This window comes from Molothrus ater, chromosome 1 (genome assembly GCF_012460135.2).
Source record: "Molothrus ater isolate BHLD 08-10-18 breed brown headed cowbird chromosome 1, BPBGC_Mater_1.1, whole genome shotgun sequence".
Classification (NCBI taxonomy): domain Eukaryota; kingdom Metazoa; phylum Chordata; class Aves; order Passeriformes; family Icteridae; genus Molothrus; species Molothrus ater.
The window spans coordinates 22,602,411-22,618,312 of NC_050478.2; the positions used below are offsets into that span (position 1 = coordinate 22,602,411).

General features: G+C 36.5%; 1 protein-coding gene across 1 annotated transcript in view; it reads left to right on the forward strand.

The window, feature by feature from the left end:
- ZNF804B (zinc finger protein 804B) overlaps positions 1-15,902 on the forward strand; it is a 226,460-nt gene that overhangs the window by 177,288 nt on the left and 33,270 nt on the right.

The following is a 15,902-nucleotide window of genomic DNA, read 5'->3' on the forward strand; positions in this document are numbered from 1 at the left end:
ACTGCTTTGCTATGTTGTAATGATATTTGCACCCCTGGAAGACAGCCACACACTATTGAAATGATGCTTGATAATGTTTCTGTACCAGTTCCACTTCAATTGACCTGACTGCAGTGTTATCAAAATGTTCAGTTTATAGAACCTAAGCTATATTTGTGTCTCCTTGATGGAAAAGAAAAATCAGTCCCTAAACAGAGTGACCTTATTGAGTAAGTTAGAGATGACTCTTTGCTTGAGTGCAATAGGGGAAAAATTCACTTTGGGGGCTCACATTCTTTCCATTGCTATTTTAAAACTACAGGCTGTCCTTCACTTCTACACAGAGCAGCCCTAGCGTTTGACCCCATCCTCCTGATGACAAGCTGAATGCAGGGTGGACTATGGAGTGAGTGTTTTTTAACATAACTCAGCAAGATATTGTTCTTACTTTTTACATAAAGCCCTCAATCTGGAAAGGTAGAGAGGAGTCTAACAACCCAGCTGTCACCCAAGGAAGAGATGTACAATACAATATGTTTACAAATGCCCCACTGGTATGTAGCTAAAGCTTTGTTCTTTACTGAGTTTGGGTGAATCAGGGCCAAATGTGGTAGAGAATCTGGTAGGGGAAGTTACAAAAGCTACATAAAGTTATATAAGCTGTTCTGACTATCATGGAGCCAGGCTTTGTCTGCATGGACAGTAATTCCATTTAGTAGGAGTGGATCTGTAAATTGAAAGGGTTGATTTTGAGACACCTACATCCACCTTGTTCAGATATTTTGCTTTGGACAAGATTCAGGCTGTTCCCTAGAGCAGTGGTCCCCACTACACACGAGGGTCAAAGATGTTTGCAGGATAAGTTAGTCTGTACTTTTATGTTTCCACTGTAGTTCAGGTACATTTAGTATGTACCCTGGGCAGTTCTTATGCTGCAGTTTCCCTTGAAAGAAAGCCAGCTGCACACACCAGAGCTGATTTATGAACCAAGCCAACCTGCAGGAAAAGAAGAAGGCTTTTGACTTTGCTTCAGAAGCTTGTTACTGCTCTGATCCAAAATACTAAGGCAGAGGTGGCCACAGTCCCTGAAGAATCTCTGCCTGGCACCTGTTTTGGTTTTTTTTTTTTTTATTTTTAGAATAAATAGATTTAAAAAGTAAATAAAAGACATACCCTCAAATATAGATAGTTTAAGCTTCTCAAGCCTGCACTGCAATTCATTTCCTTTTGCCTTGAGAATCTCAAATGGCTTGAATGAGGTGGCCTGGCAGAAGTACACATGGTGTTATACCAGAGTAATGATTAGACTGTACTTAAATACAAGGTTCCAGAATCTGTTAAGAGCATATGAGCAGCTTTTGTGATCCTAGAGTCAAACGAACCCCAAAAGTCCTCAAAAACTCAAGGGACTAGAAGAAAGAAACCTTATTTCAATGAAATCAAGGTGAATGAAAATATGGAAGGCCCTGTTGTGCATGAGAATTTCAGAATTTCCTTCTGGTTGTTTAGCATGAGTTTGCAAACAAAGGGGAAAATAAGCTTAAACTCCACATAAAGCTGTCTTTAATTCAGACAAGGTCCAGCCTTTGCCTTTCCTCCAGTAACTTTGAATTTTTTAAATCTGCACACTGACACTGATTGGAATGGAATTCAACCCAGTGCAGAACACTAGTCAAGCTCCTAAATTTTGCTCAAGGCAGGGCAGAGAATAGTACGTAGGTTTTCTCTGCAGGGTTGAATTTATTCCAAAATTAGATGCCAGTGTCACATCATTACATTTCAGGGCAATACAACTAATTACCAAATACAGGATCTGAGCAGAAATTAAGTCACTTCAGAAAATGTCTTGGTGGCCAATTAGTGTTTAAAAAAACACAGGTTTTTTTTTTTGTTTGATATGTGATAAATTTTCTGGGGAGGAATATAATTTCTGAATTAAATAATGCCTGAAATGGGTGGTTTGTGTCTGTTGTATGACTATCTTGTTTGCTTTTTCACTTTAATTTTCCATTATTTTATTGTATGCTGACTATTTTTTGTTTATTCAAAATATAAGCATGACATAATTTCATTATCCTATTCTGCATGCAAGCATGTATAACATTTGCAAATGAAGAAGTGGTAAGGAGAAGCAAATTCAGTAAGAGGGTTTATTATGCATGCATAACAAGCAAGTGCTTGTTTTAGAACAGTACATCTTGAACAGTTGTGATAAGGATTGCCAGGATTTAACTATGACTTTTATGAATAGAAATTTTTAAGTATGTACTGAAGAAAATACTTTAGTTCATGGACCTCTGCATGTTTTATCTGGAGTACCAGCCAAAGTTGTTATATTTATTATTAGTTAATTTGTTATGAGTTAATTAATTTTGAGTTAAAATCTGAAACAGAGAAACTAGGGACGAATGTATTATTAAAAGACTTGTCATAAACTCTCATTATTGTAAGTAGCCTCTCTTTTATGGCATCCTCAGTAAAATGAAACAAACTGAAAAAAGATATTTTTAAACGTTAACCATAAAATCAAAAAATATGAAAAAATGATTTTTTTATATTTGAAATAATCTCAAATACTCATTCCTATTAGCTTTGCATGCTGCTGTAAGTTTCAAGATATTGAAACTATACAAGAAGTGATGGCACCATAAGTTTACTTGAAGTGATTTGTGAAAATGCAGGTGATTAGGGGAACCAAATTGGTAGCAGGGACAGTAGTAACACAATTTCTCCTTATAGCAGAGTATAATGTTGAAGCATTATTTAGATTTAGTGATGCCAAGTTCTAATCACTTATATAGAAAAATATCATATATAAATTTAATATATTAATAACATAGTAAAAAAAATCTAGCAACGTATTATTAACATTGCTTTGATGTTATACAGAGAATATTTGCATCACTATTTTGCTACTGTTGTAATAGTATAATAACATGATGAATGTAATATATATATATATTAGATGGAATTAAAAAATAGTTTTATAGTTATGTTATATATACTATACTACAGACACTAAACAGAAAAATGTTGAAGAATGTATATCCACATGTTGAGGTTTCTTTTCAGTTAGGTAATTAACATGAAGATTTTCTTTCCATCATCTTCCATGGCTATGTTTTCCTTTGTACATTTCCTTGGGTGCTTTGTCATTTGTTCTTTTATTTTCCAATCATCTTCTTTGTCACATTTTTCCATGCTCTCTAGAAATCTTCACTCACTAAAATTATTGAAGATGTAGCCATGCAGTTCACTGGGCTCAGGCTGGAGCATGGGGTGCTATTTCTGGCACAGCCACAAACCTACAGGCAAATCTTATTCCTGTCATTCAGTGCTTGCTTTCACTTTCTCCACAGTGCTGGAAGTGTACAGGGTTGTACTGAACTCCTTTGTCCTCCTGGTGATTAAAAAAGGGGCATGAATAAATGTAGTACCACGTTCCCAAATTGAACAGAAAATTCACATTTTAGTGGGCAAGACATGAAAGGGAGGCCACATTTGCAAGGAGCAGCTTAGCTATTTAACTTTAGGAAGGTATCCCAATCCCTGAGGAAGGAAATATAAAGGCTCATTCCTTCTCTTGTTATTTCCAAATGATATCTCTTCAACAAGCTGGATTGACACTGGGCTCACAGTGTCAGAGGCAGCTGTGATGGCCAATGCAGCCCTACAGGTTCCAGGAAGGTGCAGGCAAGTCCAGTGCTGTAAAGCTGAGCATGATGAGGCCAAAGTCCTGGTTCTGTGCTCATTGTGGAAGGCAGTCATGCTTCAGAATGATGTTTTGAATATAAATATAAGTTTATGCAACCATAAGACAAATTGTCTTAAAGATGAAGACAGAGGTGACCATATACATCACACATAGATATAGCTGCTTTTTATTTCTCTCTGTTAAACATATACAGCAATTAAGGCAAAACTTGTCAGAGTTATTCTTCTAGAACAGGATAAGTATTTTGAATATATATCTTGTACTGAATTCATAAGTCAGAAGTCACTAGAATAGAGGTCACTGAATATGGCTAAGTGTCCAGCATCTAAGAGCTGTGTTCCTCTCAAAAGGGGAAAAAGAAAATTTTCAGGCTAGCAGTAACTGCTGTTATGAAGTTTAAATCTCACTTGATCACACCTGTCATAATGCAAATGAGGTCCTAATTGCTTTTGAATTACTACAGACTTAATTTCCTGAATAAACTAGTCAAAGCCCTAACAAATCAAGTCAGAACTTCTGCTTTTAGAAATTTCCTGTGGCATAGTAGTTGTATCAAAAAGGGTGGAGACTATCTCTAAATACAGGCAATGAGACCTGACAAAAACATTATTTCCTGTATGTTTCTACAGGGTACTTGTGTTATTCCCCAAATGTGTGGGACAGGGTTGTGAATTCTTGCCCTAGTGGGAGCCTGTCCCATCAGAGAGCTGTTGATATCAGTGTGAGCCAGCTCAGAACAATCCAGCTGCACAGCAAGGCATCAAATCTCATCATGGTTGATCTTCTGTTCCAGACAGTATATTGACAGCATAGCAAAAAGCTGTTGAGTGATGAAAGTTAAAGGCATTACACCCAAATCACCCACCATGGAAATGCACTAGAATAGGTTGCTTGGAACCAAAATGTAAGCACTGAAGTGTCAATAGGATGGAAAAAAAATAACAAGGTTCAGAAAAACTGTGGCAATAGAAAGTTTGTGCAGAAGGCAAGCAATTACAAGAAAAGCACTATGTAAATTAACCAGGCTTATTAATAAAATTGCTCTTCCAAGTTGTTGGTAACTGAGATTATATTAATGGTTTTTTGTTTGTTACATTTTAGTTAATAACAGACAGTTTACTACATAGGTTTCAAATACTGGAAGGAAATGTCTCATCATTAATTCATTGAGTCATCTATTTTAATTAGATCAAGAGTTAGAGAGCTCACACACTTGTATTCATATTCATTAAGGAAATGCACCATTACCTAATAAGATTGTGCATTGTTTCATGACACAAATGGTTGGAGTAACAGGTTATAAAAATCAAAGTTAGGAACTACTATTCACTTATGTTGCATTAAAATCATTAAATATTCAACACAGAATCACAGTTAAAAAATAAAGAAGAATTCAGAGAGTCAGTAATGGATATAAATGTAATAATTTCTTTAAAACTCATTCTTTGGAAATGTGACACACAGTAAGGCAAGAAATTTAATGATGGTAATCTTGGAGCTGAGAACTCCCCATTTGTATTTATAATAGGTGATGGTGAAGCCAGAAATATTCTTTCAAGTTGAGAAATGTCAGCCTGGCCCAGTTTTCTGAATTCAAGCACCTCTACATTGCCCTATGTTCAGAAAATTCATGGGATTAAAGGACACCCCGGGAGACCTCATTTTACAGCATCAAACAGCAATCAGCTGCTTGAGTTGTTGTCTCAGGAAGCCTCAGGTCTCCACAGCAGCACTAGAAGTGCTCATTATGTGTGGGTAACATATTCCCAACCAAGTACTTGTGACAGAATTAGTTCTATGTTATATAGTTTATTCATTTGAGGGAAGATGAGGATGGATCATCCTTTATTTGTTAAACAAAGTATCTGTTTAAGACCTTTTGTGTCCCAGACACTGACATTTTATTTTAAATTGCATGTTGCGTTATACAGCTCTGTTCCTAATACCAACATGATGAATTCAAGAGCACAGTAGATGTTTGTTATCAATTTTGTACCATATTAGTATTTTACTCACAAAATACCACAGCAGGAAAAAAAAATGTAGTCTTTTAAACAGCCGTTTTCTCTTCCACATCTTGATTTGTTTTTGTTTTGTTTTTTTTTTTTTCCAAATCTGTCTCTGCAAGAATGTACTCACTCTCTCTTCTATTATTTTTGATAATCTCAGTAAATCTCCCTGGATCTAAATGGTATCTTCCTTTTTGTTTGTTTTGTTTTCCCGTTTATTATGCTTGTTATAGCTGGATCTTACAGCCTCATTAGAATCAGTTTCAAAGCTTCCATCGAGTCCAGCCTTGCTGGGTCTTACTGGAGCCTGGGCTGGAGATGGGGGCAGATACACCTGTGTTTGTTCCAGCTTCTAGGAACAGACTTCACCAAGACATGAGGATAGGCTGGAGCATTTCAGGCCAACATTTTCTGATAGCCCTTCATGCCCTTTTGCAACGTGTCCTTAACCTGGGTGATAGCATAGAAAGAGAAGTTGGTAACTGGCAAGGTGTCACAACTGATCGTGAGCATTGGCGTTTCTCCACATCCTCATGAAGGCCAGGAATTTGCTCTAAAGATATATTCTGGCAACATTTTTTTCTTCCTACAAATAAGTAATCAAAACTATTGCAGACTGACGGTTAATGAAGATCACTACCAATTATACAGCCTGGTAAACACAGAAACTGGCAGGCAGGACCAGGATTCTGTCTCTTTCTTAAGTTGTTATGTGAAGGAAAGGAAGGACCAGAAAAATTAGAAGGCAAGAGAACAAAAATGCAAAGCCACACAGGATCACCTGCAAATTGAATAGGACACATACATTGATTCTGTTCTGTACCCCTGGAGTGGTTGTACACTGAGCTTGAAAACTCAAAAAAACCACTTGGCATTTGAATACAGGGACTCCTTCCAGGCAGTTATTTCCTGCATCAAGGCTGAAGAAAATGGGATGACAGAGAGTTTAACTTTGGAAATTGCCATAAGGGTGCCATCAATCTACAAGCTGAGTATCCAGTTGTATTTTAAAATCAACTAATTTTAATTGCCATGTGTGCTGCAGGGTGAGTTTCAAGCCATAAGCACTTGGATAAAATAGAGGTAGAAAAAGTATTCCTTCCTTCCTTCCTTCCTTCCTTCCTTCCTTCCTTCCTTCCTTCCTTCCTTCCTTCCTTCCTTCCTTCCTTCCTTCCTTCCTTCCTTCCTTCCTTCCTTCCTTCCTTCCTTCCTTCCTTCCTTCCTTCCTTCCTTCCTTCCTTCCTTCCTTCCTTCCTTCCTTCCTTCCTTCCTTCCTTCCTTCCTTCCTTCCTTCCTTCCTTCCTTCCTTCCTTCCTTCCTTCCTTTCCTCTGTTCCTGTCACACTCACGTCTTTCAAAGCTCCCTCTTTCTGTCCCATCCATGCATTTTTTCCAATCAGAATGCAAATATTATACTTTCATCTAAATTAAAGGATTATTTTTTTTTGCTTTAGGTGAGGTCATGGAATTGCAGCTTGTATAAAACTGCAGAGTTAACAAAAGAAAGTATATAGAATTTTATAACTCACTTGAACTTTGGGGAGCAGAGGAAGGATATGTGTGTGTGCAAATAAACTTTGTGTTTCCATTTGAACTTCATAAAGCAATTTGGAATTCTTTCTTTTTCCCTTGGACAACCTCAAGTTCTGAGAAAAACAAAGCTTACATAAATCAGTGTTCTGGGCTTCTGTTAAAAAAAAAAAACCAAAAAAACCCAACAAAAAACCATGAAAAGATAATGTGCAGAAATGACCTGATTTCTGGTTAAAAACTTCCCATGAAATGCTACACAATGCAACAATGATGCAGTGGAGTGCAGTAGATGAGTTTTAAGTGAAGGTGAGTGGTTATAAATATAATTCAAGTGTATGATTAATGCTTACCCTGTAAGACATTTTCTGAAGTAGATTGCAAATATACATAATATAAGAGATAAATTGACCAATCTGGATTTACTAATAGTTTATTAATATTTTATCATAAAATTAAAAATTATTCTCTGTTGCTATGAGCAAAGAAACCCACTGATATGAGATGTATTGCATAATTTATGATATTGACTAAGTCTACAGGAACTGGTTTTAATATTGTGGTATCTGAAAAGAAAGAGTCCAACAATGTTAAAAGAGAGAGATTTAAATGTTTAATTCTATTGTTATTAAAGACTATAAAGTGCTATCTGATATGATTAGCTTGTATTTTGTGAAAAAGGCACTTAATAAAAATGGTTCTAACAGCTATATATGAGTTGTGTGATAACTATTATTATGCTCATATCAAATGCCTAAAATATTTTCTACACAATTTCCTTAACAATGATCAAAATAATTTTTGAAAAGTGCTTTTATGTAGCTCAGATATGAAAGACACTACATATAAGTTATATACATATATATGTGTTTTATAGAAGAAGCCTTTAGGTCAAAAGGTACAAAGATCCTAAAAAAGTCAAGTACATTTAATCTGAAAAGAGGTGATAAAGAAATACATCACATCAATCCATGCAGTGCTAGAACATGCATTGTACTCTAAAAATCACAAGTGGAAAAGCGAGAATAGCCAGACATAAATGGAGGACTAACTCTTCAGATTAATTGATAACACCTCACTCATCTGAAAAGGAGTAAAAGAAATGATCACCTGAGAGGAGGAGAGAGAAAGTAGTATGAATCAGTGAGTAAATTGAAGGAATTGGCTTTGAATGGAAGGCAGACAAAAACGTCACAATCAGATTCACTGAAGGACTCACATTTGTGCAGAAAAGCAGGACTATAAGGAAGAAGTGAATGATGGGTTTTTTCCTTCTTCTTCATAACAGGAACAGTTCTTCTGTCCAACTTTAAAAAAACATTTCTATTCTATTTACATTTTTCCACAGTCATATTGACATGTAAGGTCAGTGAACCATATCTACAGAGTAGCTGGAAATATACTGAGATTCTCTATAATTTTCTATTTTTAATCTTACCCAAAAAGCTTTTAGAATTTTCTTTTAAATGCCTAGAATATAATCCTAACTGTAAGAAACCCACATCTGTTTCCGGTTACCCCAGAAATTGTTTCAGCCTCTACCACCACAAATTTTGAGAGTTCTAATGCCGTTTGTGTTCTCAGGCTGTCCTTGAATCATATTTCTTCATCTTCTTAGAGCTTTTGCTCTAGTTACTAAATTGTAACATTTTTTGTTGTTCTTTAATGGCAGCGTTTATATTTTGAAATTGTTCTTTAATGACTTTATGCTTGGAAACCCTTTCAAAGCAATAAGTCAAATGATAATGCTAGCATTAATATGGGGGATGGATTAACAATGAGGCTCAGAGATGAAAATCAAGCAACAAGCCATTAATCATTAAAAAGACTTAGTGTAACTTAAGATTTTCCCAAATCTTCAACCAAATCCCATCATATATTCCCCCTCATAAATATATCATGGTTCATCTTAAAATGACACCTTCAACTTCAATGTGAAAATTGTCCTTACATATTTTCCACTGATGATGAGAAATCCATATATAATGGATTCCAGCCATAATATATGAATATATTGAAATATAAGTGAATATAATAATTTCAATTTCTATTGTATATAAATGAGCTATACATTTATATCTATCATTTGGTCTTTTTGCCTGAGTGTATTTCCCAGTCTGTATGGAAATTGTTTATTTGCTGTATTCAATTTAATTTCTTTTTTCATCTGCATCTCAGTAGTTGCTTAATACATGGGAGCAGATCCTTTATCACCTTCTTTTACAACTGGGGGGTTGTCCTCACGCAGATGCAGAACCTTACATTTGGCATTGTTGTACCTCCTGAGGTTCACATGCATCCACTTGATCAAATCTTGTCCAGTTCTCTCTGGATGATGTTCCATCCCTCGGGCATGTCAACCCCACCTCTCAGCTTCTTGTCATCTGCAAACTTTCTGTAGGTGCACTGGATCCCACAGTGTCATCTATGATGTTACTGAGCAGCACTGGCCCCAGTATGGCCCTGTGGGGACACTTCTCATCACTGATCTCCATTTTACCCCTTGGTTTTCCCAAATTGAACTTTCTTTCCATTTATGTTAGTTCCACTCTATTTTTAATATCCTCTATAAGCTGGCTTTATTTTATGCACTCATGTTTCTGCACTCTATGCAATTCCAGGCAGATTTTTCTCAGCTAAATAAATTATATTTTGATAATTCTTCTGTCATGCTTTAACCCTAGTTGAAAACTAATCTACTATGAAGAAAGTTAACTCTATCCCAGCCAAAACCAGTATATATTTCCTTTTAGATATATCCCTTTGCAATATAAAATTATGCAAATCCTCAAATTTGATTAGTTGTAAATTTTTCTAAAAATTAAACTGAATACATACAATTTTGTATGCAACTTACAGTTAGGTACATAATTACCTTTGCAGGTCAACTCTTGATCACATTTTCAGAATGTGATCTCAATTCCACCAGTTTCTGAAAATGAGGAGAAAAATGTTGGGATGTTTGAAAAATAAAAATGCCCTCTATATCCACAACAAAGATTTTTAGTGGCTGTATGCTCCATTTATAATGTTGAAAATGAGTATAGAAAATCTCAAAGTTCAATTCCTTTCTAAAGTTACTTTCATTTGTCTTAGAAAATAAAAGATTTTCTGAAGGTCTGAATAGATCTGCTCATGTTCTTTGAATTCTTATGTCCTATAAGGTTTGTTCCAAGCAGCACTGATGATTTTGATAGTAAATAGGTTAGGAATTGGTCTGTATGTCCTATTAGTCTCAGCAGGGTTGTACTCTGAGAGGTCTGTAGGACCTGCTAAAAGCATTGCACTTCTCAGCATTCTAGCAGCAAATGGATGTGCAGATAATTCAAAATGTTGCAGTAATTGGCTGAGTGTGAAAAATATGAAGATGCATTTATTTGCAGAAGTTAGGTGTTGCCCTCTATGAGTCAGCTGAGAATGGCAGCATTTACTGCCTTTGAAGAAAAAATCCTTTGCAACACATTGCTCTGCAAATACTCCCTGTAGCTCCCACAGTGGCAGAAACTATGCATTGAGTTTTCAAGGTGGAGAATGGCAGAACATATGTGAGATAAATGAAAGCGTTCTGTACTGCCAGCTATTGCAGCTGAACAAATCACTTGCTTTTTATTCTATCTCCACAGCTAAACTTCCCTAGGAAAGTCTTTAGGTAAGTGAACAGTCTTCTCCAGGGAGAAAAAACAAAAGAGAGCTTTCAGGGAAAAGTTCATTAATTTCAAACAACCTGATGTTCAGTTACATATCTCAATAGCAGGACATTTTTGTGGTACTCAAGTTTCCCACTGCACACAAGTACTTTGATTACTTCCTGCATTCTATCACCTGCCTGCTGAGTTTTAAAGATAGTCTAAAATCTATCTCACTCTAGCTGCAGAAGAAAATGTATAAGGACATTAAAATTATGTGCAGGTATCCCTAAAACTGGTGAATTTGGAAGATGTGGTGAACGAGCACTCAAAACGAAGCTTCTACAACTGCTGTTCCTACACATCTATGTGCAGGTCCTGACCACCCAGAGACGTTTTGTACCAGCCTAGGCAGTTCTATATATTTCCCTCAAAAATGTTGTTTACAAGTGCTCACACTAATGATCCAATGAAAATATGAATTACAGATTGGATTTAGTTTGCCTAATTTTAAACCCCTGATCCCTACACTTCTGCTCGAGGATCTCTCAAGTACATCTATGTCTTTCTCAAATTGTGGGAAGTAAACTGTCTCAAAGGCTACATCTACATTTTGGTCTTCCCCAAAAAGTACATGCACCCCAGGACAAACTGACCATATGTCCATTTTGCCTGAAGTCTCCTCTGTCTGGTACTGTCAGGTGTGTTTATTATATTTATTTTTTATTTCAGTCTTTATGATGAAGTGTAAGGGCTACGTTAAACCACTGCTGGGGTAGTTGATTTGTGACATGATGCTGTATGTTTTCTTATGGCATGCAAATGTTGCTTTCTTTGACAAAATCTTTTGGGTTTTTGCAAGGCTATACAGGGCATTGAGAAGTTTGTGGTGTCTCATCCTCCCTGCCTGTAGAGCGTGGTCCCTGCACTGGATGTTATTCTGGAACTCCAATCGTTTTTATCTCAAAGCGAACTCTGAAATTAAAAAGCCCAGGAATGAACTATCACACACATAATGGGAATGATAGAGAGTCAGATTCTAGAAGCCAAGTTATTTTCTAGTGTAGATGTACCAAGTAGTATTTTACAGCTGACATTTCACCAATACTGAGTCAAGTGGAATAATTACCCTCAGCATCTTACTTATAACATCACTATTAACATGTCAGAATGTGATTTGCCTTGACTTTCATTGTTGACTTTCATTTGGTTTCTTTTCCACTCTAACTCATGGACCTTTTTTCTTGCATTTGTATTTTTTTATGCAGCTATTCCTAATCTAGCATTGATGAACGTGGTTTCCCCCACCAAACTGCGGCACTTGACAAACATCTTACTGAATTTTATCTTGCTGATTTAAGATTATATCTGAAGATTATTACAGTAATTTTGAGTCTTGATTCAGGTCCCGAAAGCCTTTGTATGCCCTATGCTGTTAATTAGTAGAATTCATAGATTTCATAGATAATCACAATTCATTTTGTCATCTAAATCAAGAATGAAAATACATTTAAAAGTCTTAGATGTAGACTGTAATCTGTAGCTAATTCATGTGCTTATATTCATACTATTTCTCCTTTAACCTGTTGCCTGAGAACCCCCAAGAGGTACCTCAGTAGCTGCATAAGTATTTAAAACTTGCATTCATATCTAATCTGGTTCACAAAATCATATTTAAGTTACCAAACTGATTGCTTGTGTCCCCAAAGAGGAAGCAGTCTGTCACTTACTGAGCTCTGCATTAATGTGAGTTAGCTGTTCTGTCACTAATTTTGCATTCCAATTTAGAAATAGGTATTTAAAAGTGGGCTAATGATGCTATATTTCTCTCATATTCTATTACAAATACCATGTATTTATTCCACTATATTTATAGAAATCCATGGGTTTGTGGAAAATTGCCTCCGTACGTTTTATTGTTATCAAGTGACCTACTTTTCACTTTAGCCCATTTGAACATAGCAGATATATTTACTATCAGTTACTGAGACAAGAAATGTGGTATTGTTTTGTCTAGATCAGCATCCTTTAATGGCCATGCAGTCTATTAAATATATATTACAGACTCTAGATTTAATAAATGATTTCTAATTGACTAGATGTCAGTGGCAACATTCAAGAAAACTCAGTTACATGGGATTTTTCATTGATTTTCCCCATATTAGAAAATGAAATGTCAGCTACCATTAATTGAGTTTCACAATACCAAGCATACTGCAAAAGTAGCTGCTAAGTGAAAGCACTTCTAGCCTAACATGCAAGAGAAGTATTTTTTTAAAATTAATCCAATATATAAACAGTTATTACAGTTATGTGCCTCTGTGGGTCAAATTGACACGAATGCAATTAAAATCTATAATATGGAACCATTTTGCAGGCTTCTAGAAAAAAGGCATCTAGAGACATATTCTGCACTTGTTTGTCCTTATCCACTTCCCTGCCTGCATCCAGCACCACAGAAGCTGGCTAATCCATGGTTTCCAGGAGTTCTCACCTACAAGGATGGCGCCACCCCTTACATGAGCTTGCACCACCACTGTCCATGACTCGAAGACAGAACTGCTAACTTGTATTGTCCTACAAGTATACACATGTCTACCAAGGCTACGTGCCACTACTAAGGACAGTGTGATCCAGAATAAAGTTTATGAGACTGTGACACATATATTCCTTACCATTGAAGATTCAGAGTTCAAAATGTATTGGTGCATCTTTGCTGCCTGCCTGTGTCTCTGCATTTGTGTGCTCAGGCCTTCATGATCACGTATGCTTTCCACAGGTGCAGCTCCATAGATTTTCTTCCATGTGATCACATTCACCATGCCAGAATTGACTATCGGTCTCTACAATCCTAGTGAGATGATATTAGAAGTCTGGATGTGAAAATTCATTTGACATTGCACAATTTACAGTAGTGCTAGAAGTTCTTATGTCTTTGTAGAGAAAGAAAAAATCCATGACCTTTCTAAAGTATGTGAGTAGCATTCAATTTCCCTGCATCTGATCGATAAGCAAGCAGGAAGTTATATCTTTTGCCATGGTAGACAAGCATAATTAAGCAATAAGGCAATGGAGGTAGTTGTGATTATCTTAGGATGCACCTGGGAGCTGCCTTGTTGCTATTTTAAAACATCTTTATGTGAAGGAAGCTGTATTAATTTCTGCTGAGAAAGATAAAGTCGGCAGTTTGGAATGCTCATGAGCAGCAGTTTCAGCTGTGCTTTACAGACAGTAATGCAGTGCATTAACCCCAAACAGTTGGGCTTCTCCTTCAGCAGAAGGAAAGATGGAGCAGGCTGTAAGCACTTAATTGACAGTTCAGACCAAGCAAAAAAAAAAACCCAAAAAAACCAAAAAAAACCCCCAAACAAACAAACAAACAAGAACAACAAGAACAAGAACAACAAGAACAAGAACAACAAGAACAAATCAAAAAAAAACCCAACCCACAACCCCTCCTGCAAAACAGTTATGCTTTGACTGGCTTCCAGTGAGTGCAAAACTTACATTTTTACCAGTTTAGAATAAAAATATGTTGCCTCCATCACTTGATTTTCAGGGAAAACATCTCTGCATAATTAATACTATTGCATCCACATTCTAATTTATGCATTTTAATTATATCAAAGGCCTGGTGAATAATTAATGCTAGCAAAACAATGGGTCTGAAGCATAAGCTGAAATGTATCACTTTTTAATGGGCTTTGTAAATTTAAATAACTAATGAAAGCTATTTAACTATTTGATTGTGAGTATATTTCTCCCTGATACAATCAAGGATTAAGTACCATAATTGAGCAGCCTCTCAAGTGGAGAAATGTTAGCTCAGGTTAGTTTTTTTTTTCTTAGTGTACTATAGTATATTGACCCACCTGAGCTATATGCTTGCAGGAAAGAGATTTATTTGCATGTTTCCCCTCTGGGAGGAACTGGTATCATCGATAGGATGTAAAATCAAAATTCTTGGCACGGCTTTCCCCTTTGACCTCCTGTCTTCATGTAGGTCAGTTTATGCAAGTTTCATGAGGAGATTTAGAATTGAATCTAAAGAAATACAATATAGAATTTATTATCTTTGAGTTCAGCAATCTAAGAATTAAGGATGTAGGCCAGGTTAGTAATTTAGAGACTTGCAGTGGTTGGAGAGAGATAGAACCTCTGGAGAATTTAATCTCATCCTAAAATGGGTTTTTGAAATAGATGGGATTAATAACCATTTGGCAGTGTCTAGCATTTTTCTCTTTCTTACAGAAGAAGCTTAGGATTGTGTCTTACCTGTACACCTAACTTCTAGACAGCCAAGTTTAGATGAAGTTAATCACACCAGCAAAGGTAGCCTCTAAAACTATGATGTAAAAAAGACCTACTCACAGCAATATGAGGGTGTAAAGAGAAAAAGAGGCAAAACAGAAGGGCTCACAGCACACAGCTGTGCAAAGTTCAGTGAGTCACACGAAGAACCAGCATCAGTTGCTTGGCCAAGTCTCATATTTGAATCATGCCACTCTTTAAGAAAGTCGCTCCCCCTCTGAAGGGCTCAAAATGTAACTTCATATTAATGTGCCATACCCAACACCAGCCTCCAGCCCTCTCTGCTCCCTGGAGCTGGGCTGGGCAGTGTGATGTGCTAAGAGCAGGCTGTCCCAGACGTGCAGCGTGTCCTGGCTTTCATGCACTCTGAGTTTGTCACGCAGAGCGTGGTGAAAGCGTGTGGACAGCAGGCAACACTGACTGCAGAGCACAGAGAGCCTGGCAGCAGAAAGGGCTCATTTCTTTAGGAGAGTAAAACAGTACAGCAAATGATGAATTACTGCAATCCCTGGCAATATATTACATGCACTCAAGAAATATCAGCTTGTCAATATGAATACAAAATGAATTGCTTCTACCAACTTTTTTTTGTTCTTGTTTTCCATATCAGAAGTTTGCACTTTAATGCAAAATGTTTGAGGAAGTGTCATAAAAATAACAGCAACAGGACTTTTAAAGGAAATAAGATTGAGAAAGGCTGCTGCCAATTTTGCATATCTGGCCCTTTATTTAA